Source organism: Xenopus laevis, chromosome 2S (assembly GCF_017654675.1).
Source record: "Xenopus laevis strain J_2021 chromosome 2S, Xenopus_laevis_v10.1, whole genome shotgun sequence".
In the NCBI taxonomy this organism is placed as follows: domain Eukaryota; kingdom Metazoa; phylum Chordata; class Amphibia; order Anura; family Pipidae; genus Xenopus; species Xenopus laevis.
In genome coordinates this window covers 61,119,823-61,125,822 of record NC_054374.1, presented here as the reverse complement: position 1 = coordinate 61,125,822, position 6,000 = coordinate 61,119,823, and positions in this window count along the sequence as shown.

The following is a 6,000-nucleotide window of genomic DNA, read 5'->3' as shown; positions in this document are numbered from 1 at the left end:
AACAGCACATATTATGTCATTCATTTGTGTGTGAAAAGAATTACCTTTTTCTGACTAGGGAAAAGCGGAAAAATTCACTGAAATGGGTTTTGTCCTTAATACCCTATATATTGTCATGCTCTGTGGCTGATTATCAGGGACCATGGATGGTATGGGAAAAACGTATTATGGGTTTCACAATATAACTAGCCAGAACTATACTCAGTTAAATATACTGTAGTTATGTAGTTGAGTTGGGTTAAAAAAGACCAAAGTCCATAAAGTTCAACCATAGGCAGCAGAAGATGTTTTTGGCTGGGGGGAGGGGGCAGGATAAGAAGAATAGGCAAATTTTGACCACACTCACTTGTTGGCCACTCCTTTTGAACTCCACCCACTTTCCCATGTGCTTTCACTGAGTTTTCAGGAATATGAATTCATAGTAGAGGGGGCACCAAAGGCTGCCAGGACCTAGCTCCCGCCTGGTTTGGCGCACCGCCCCCTATGAGCAAGCAACCGATTCGCTGGTTCACTGAGGAGCTGCTGCTCCACTTCGCCTCTTAGTATGCGTCTGGGCGGCATGCCACCCCTGAAATTTTTGCACCCTAGGCCCGGGCCTTTGTGGCCTTGCCCTATATCCAGGTCTATTCAGGATGCTCTTTATGGCCAGCATAAGCCAATGATACCTGAGAAAGGAATTGAAATAAAAAAAGTTTAGAAGGTTTCATTTGGGGATACCTCTACAATATGTCACTGTGACAGAATTAGCTATGAAAAGAATTAGCGCCACTATAATTAAACCAAGATAATCATCTTATTCACACTAGCAACAATGCAGGGCACATTTGGTACAAATGTTTCATTATCCTGACTTGATTTTAATGTAGTTTTGTTGGCCCAAATCCCATCAATTGCTTACCTTTCCAAATGACCCTTGTCCAAGCAGCTACAGATGGTGAGTGAGAGGGGTCTCGTAGCTGCATGGCACGGCCTCTTCTGGGTGATTCTTTCTTCTGAAAGAGAAGAAATTCTTTTAACTGCAGAAACGAAATACTCATAGTTCACAAAGTTTTATTAGGCTGGTTAGATTCTTCATATATATCATGTTCATGTTGTTTAATGTAATGTTGTGTTTTGCGTTTTTTTTGGTCAATTTATACATGTTTAAGCAGCTTTATAATTGGCAGTGCAAAACTGAGCCCTTGGTGTTAATTTAAGATGTCCTTGTGCCTGTCTCTTGCTGTGCTCTGCAGCTCATAATGGATAAATAACCTAGTGCAGAGCAGTGTTGGACTGGGACAACAGGGGCCCACCCAAAAACCTTGGATTAGGGGCCCACCAATTATTCTTAGACCAGGGGCCCTCTCTTAGTACTATTATTCTTCCTCTCCTCACTCAACCTCTATTCTCCTAGTCTCTTTTCTTTACATACTATAATACTATAACCTGTCATTCCATCTATTTAGCCACTTTGTTCTCATAAAAATAGGGAATGACCACGAAATAGGCCAAATATTTAGCAGCATGAGGGCCCACTGACACCTTGGCCCACCGGGACTTTTCCTAGTATCCCGGTGGGCCAGTCTGACACTGGTGCAGAGTGCTCTGCTGGTGGGTGCAAGGTAGCCCTGTACTTACAAGACTTCTTTGTGGCCTGCAACTGCTGGCACACCCTAACTTGTGTGTCAATAGATTCGCAAGTTAGGGAATAGGTAGGAGCAGGAGAGGAGATGCCACCACTCCTCTCACCCCACCCCCTTAAGAATAAATCTCTGCTGTATGCCGGTAGTGACAGACACAGACAAGGGCTGTGGTTGCCTTGGGCTGGTACAGAAGCACAAAACTTAATGTACAACATTTCTAGCCTACTTCTTTAGTTAAGCTTTATTTGTCCTTTAAGTAGCTTCCTACACTAACCTAAGTTGCACACAGCTTTCGAATGCATTTGTTATCTGCACACTTAGGGCTATCTGCTCAATTCCCACTCTTTCATTTAAGGGGGGGGCTGCCATGTTGCACTTACTTGATTATAGGTGGCTGCATCTCCCAATAATAATCTGTCCAATAACAGCATTCTCTTCCTTACTGGTCACAGAAGTTTAAGTTCCAGTATAAATTATTGGGTACACTCTTTTATATACTTATCAGGCCAGTGTGTGCCATATATTGCCTGTTCCACTGTCTCTGTAATGCTGGAAACACTCTACCATATTTTATTTTCCTGAAGCCAGTGTGTCAACCATCTGTCATATATTTCTGGAGATACTCTGTCTTTTATATGAATGGAGGGGGTTTAGTGGGTGAGAAAGCCATTCCACACACGTGGGATAAAATTCACTGTCCAGCTTTATTAGAATGGTTAAAACAACAAACAGGCATCTATTACAGATGTACTCCTACCCTATGACATGTTAAGTCACCTGATGCGTTTCATGCCACCTTCTGGCACTTCATCAGAGGTGAGGTCACAGGATATCCTGTGCCTTATATACCTGTGTTCATTAAAAAAATCTCAGATATAAAATAAACAAACAACATATATTTTGTTTGTTACAAGTCATATTGGTCACAGCTGGTATTGTCATTATATAATGTTGCAAAAAAGACACATTGGTTTTTACACTTTCTTGACAAAAGCCATTCACTTGTAAATCATCAAATATACATATATACACATTATGGCTGAAAGAAGCATGTTACCTCCCAGTCATTATTGAGACCATGTGGATGCCTAGTCCTTAAGGTAAATATCCAATATCACCCACTAAACCCCCTACATATGATGTCCACTGGATTGGAGACCAGTACGAGGGAACCAACACACCACTGGGATTGGACACAATGGAAGAGTGGCCACAGTATGGGCATGTGAGTTTCTTCTTCTTTTATATGAATGGCCCCACTATGTGATATATTACTATTAATACTGTTGGCATAGATAACTAGGCCCACAATATCATATCCCTGGAGGCACTCTTTAATATAGTGCCTGGATCACTCTGTCATATAGAGTATACCTGAGGCCAGTCTGTCATATTGCTGGGAAAACTAGTTGTGCTTTTTATTTCTGAGATTATTATTCTAAATCAGATATATAGAGTGTTGAATACACTGTACACTTTTTGCTGGGTCCACTTTGTCATGTATAGCTGGGTCAATTCTGTCATATATTGTTGGGTTTACTGTGTATTATAAATTTTATATATTGTTATATTTCTCTTTGCAGTGTTTTTTACACCCACAATGCAGCATTTCCCCCTTAAGTTCAGCTTAATTTTCAGAACGAAAGGTTAAAACAACATAAACTTTATCAGAAAGGTCTACGTAAATGCAACCAAAAACACTCACAGTATTGCTGCTCTGGGTCCTCTGTTTAAAGAGCCACCATGTTCTTTTCATCCTATTCTTTACACATGGGCTTGGCATCAGATTCCATTCTCTCAGCTCAATCAATTGATCCATAACTTCCTGGATGCTTTAAAACTATTGACTAAACGGATTTTGACTCCTGCCGTGTTCTTTGACCACGTTGACCGATGCCTGCCTTACGAACTCCTTCCTGAACTCTGATTACGATTCTGCATCCCTTTTGCACTGCATATTGGACTTTAACCTCTGTGCTTCCTCCTTGGCCCTAACTTCTCCATCTTAGCCGTAAGGCCCTGACAACCTAAAGGTGACCCACTACTTTAAAGATGAACTAAAGCCTAACGAAATAAGTAGGCTAGAAATGTTGTATATTATGCTTGGGGCTTCTATACAAGCCCCAGGCAACCACAGCGCTTTAGAAAGGAAGATATGTACCTACAAATATGCCCCAGTAGCTTCCCATCTTCTTTTCTGTAGATTCACTGCATATACTCTGTGCTGCTGTTACTTACTGAGCTTAGGGACCGACTCAAAATATATTGACTATATATAATATAAATGTCACAATATAGGGCTGATAAGTAATTAATACAGATAATTACTACATGGCAGCACAGAAACCAGTGCAGCTAGCATCAGCTTCAGTCTTGTAGCATCAGCTTATGTGGCAGGCAAACCTCATTGTCTGCTTGATAATTTATGATGACCCCTAAGCTTAGCTTCTCAACAGCTGCTCAGAGCACACTGAGTATGTGAGTTTAGCAGACACTTTCCAAGTTGGTGACCCCCATTGAAGTTTGAAGTCCTGGATCATTGCTGCTATTGAGAAGCTGAAACATTAGGCTGGTGCAATAAGTTTCGGTATATAAAATATGACATTTTTAGTGATATTCATTTTTAGTGCTTAGTTCTCCTAATAAAGAACTGAAGCTTGTGTTTGCTTGTGCAGCAGCAGGGCTATGATTGGCTATTTCACTCCTACTGTACTTCTGGTAGGGACCATTAGAAAACCCTACCCCTCATTTGAAATACAGACAGGGGCCATAGCAGATTTATGGGGAGCTCAAACAAAGGAGCCATTTTAAAGATAATATTAATTTTAAACCCAAAAGTAAACCAGTAATATGTATTATTCATTACTGCATACAAGATTGGAGGTTTTTTAGTTATGCTGTATTTCTTCTTTATAGAAATGAATAAAGGACAAGAAACCCCTTGTATAAACTGGAATTAATGCGAAATCTTTAGAGTTGTGAACAAACAGGCTCCAAACTGCAGATGCTGTGCTGCAAGTTTTATTTTAACACTAGGTGTTAAAATAAAACTTGCAGCACAGCATCTGCAGTTTGGAGCCTGTTTGTTCACAACTCTAAAGATTTCATATTTGCACCAGCCTCTACCTGGGACAGAGGCCGTGACACGGGCATTCACCGTGACCGAAAGGTACAAAAATCTCTTTTCTAGTTAAACTGGAATTAAGGTGTTTTCACCTAAAGCAACACAAATTGCTCTTTATCAACAGAGCAGTGAAACTGTGGAATGATCTGCCTCATGTATTTATATGTATAAGATCAGGGCCTGATTTACACAGCAGGTGCCCCTAGGCTCACTGATGTTCGTCGCCCTGTCCACTCCTTTTTATTCATCACATTTTCATCATCAGGACCAGAGCATTGGGGATTGGCGTACAGGAAATGTTAAAAACTATCGTATCTCCTGCGCCTCCCCAGTGTTTCTGAATCATTGTAGATTCGGTTGGTCAGAGTGTCACCCTCTAAACTCATGCCGTCCTAGGCCCGGGCCTTGGCGGACTCTCCACAAATCCGGGCCTGTATAAGATTCTATATGGATAGGTTTGTGTAAATAGGTGTTACAATTTATGCTTGTGCTTATCTTGCACAAAACTTTGCCCCAACTCATCACATCACAGCTCACAGACTCAGCAAGGGTGTGGTGTATCATAAAAACACAAGTGTCTGGGTCAGGTCCCTGTAACTACCACCAGCATCACTACCTGTGTTACTAGACATTCTCTTACTAGAGAAAGTAATACTGATGATGATATACTGCCTATAAATCATTTTCAAACTGACCATTTCATGGGGAGCAATATGCAGCTCTTACTCACATGCACAAATATTATTAGAGAAACTTGGACACATAATTAATGAAACAAATATATAAAGTTAAGTCGTATGAGCAACAGTCGCTTCAGAAAATGACACAATGTGCTTCATTCAAATTAATCTTTATTTTTCATGCAAGCTAAAAGAACTGATGATTTTAAAAATATAGCAGCATTTTGGAAAGAGGATATTTCCCAAATAAAGGATCTACTATCCAGAAAGCTTTTAAATATGACACTCCCATTTATCCTACAGGAGAAGTAAACCCAAACAACTATTTTTGCACCATGAAAGAAAGAAAATAGTATTCTAAGCAACTTTATAATATAAGTATTTGCTATTGGAAGCAGTATCGGTCTGTTTTTATACTCTGCTAAATCTGACTCCTGATACATTGTGGCATATTTCGTAAGGGGTGAAAGTAAAAATCTGGAGTAATTTCACAGGAAATGGACATGCCCACAACATCAGTAACTTACTAAAAGGAGAATACAATAAGGTTTAGCTCTGTACACCGTAGTTGACC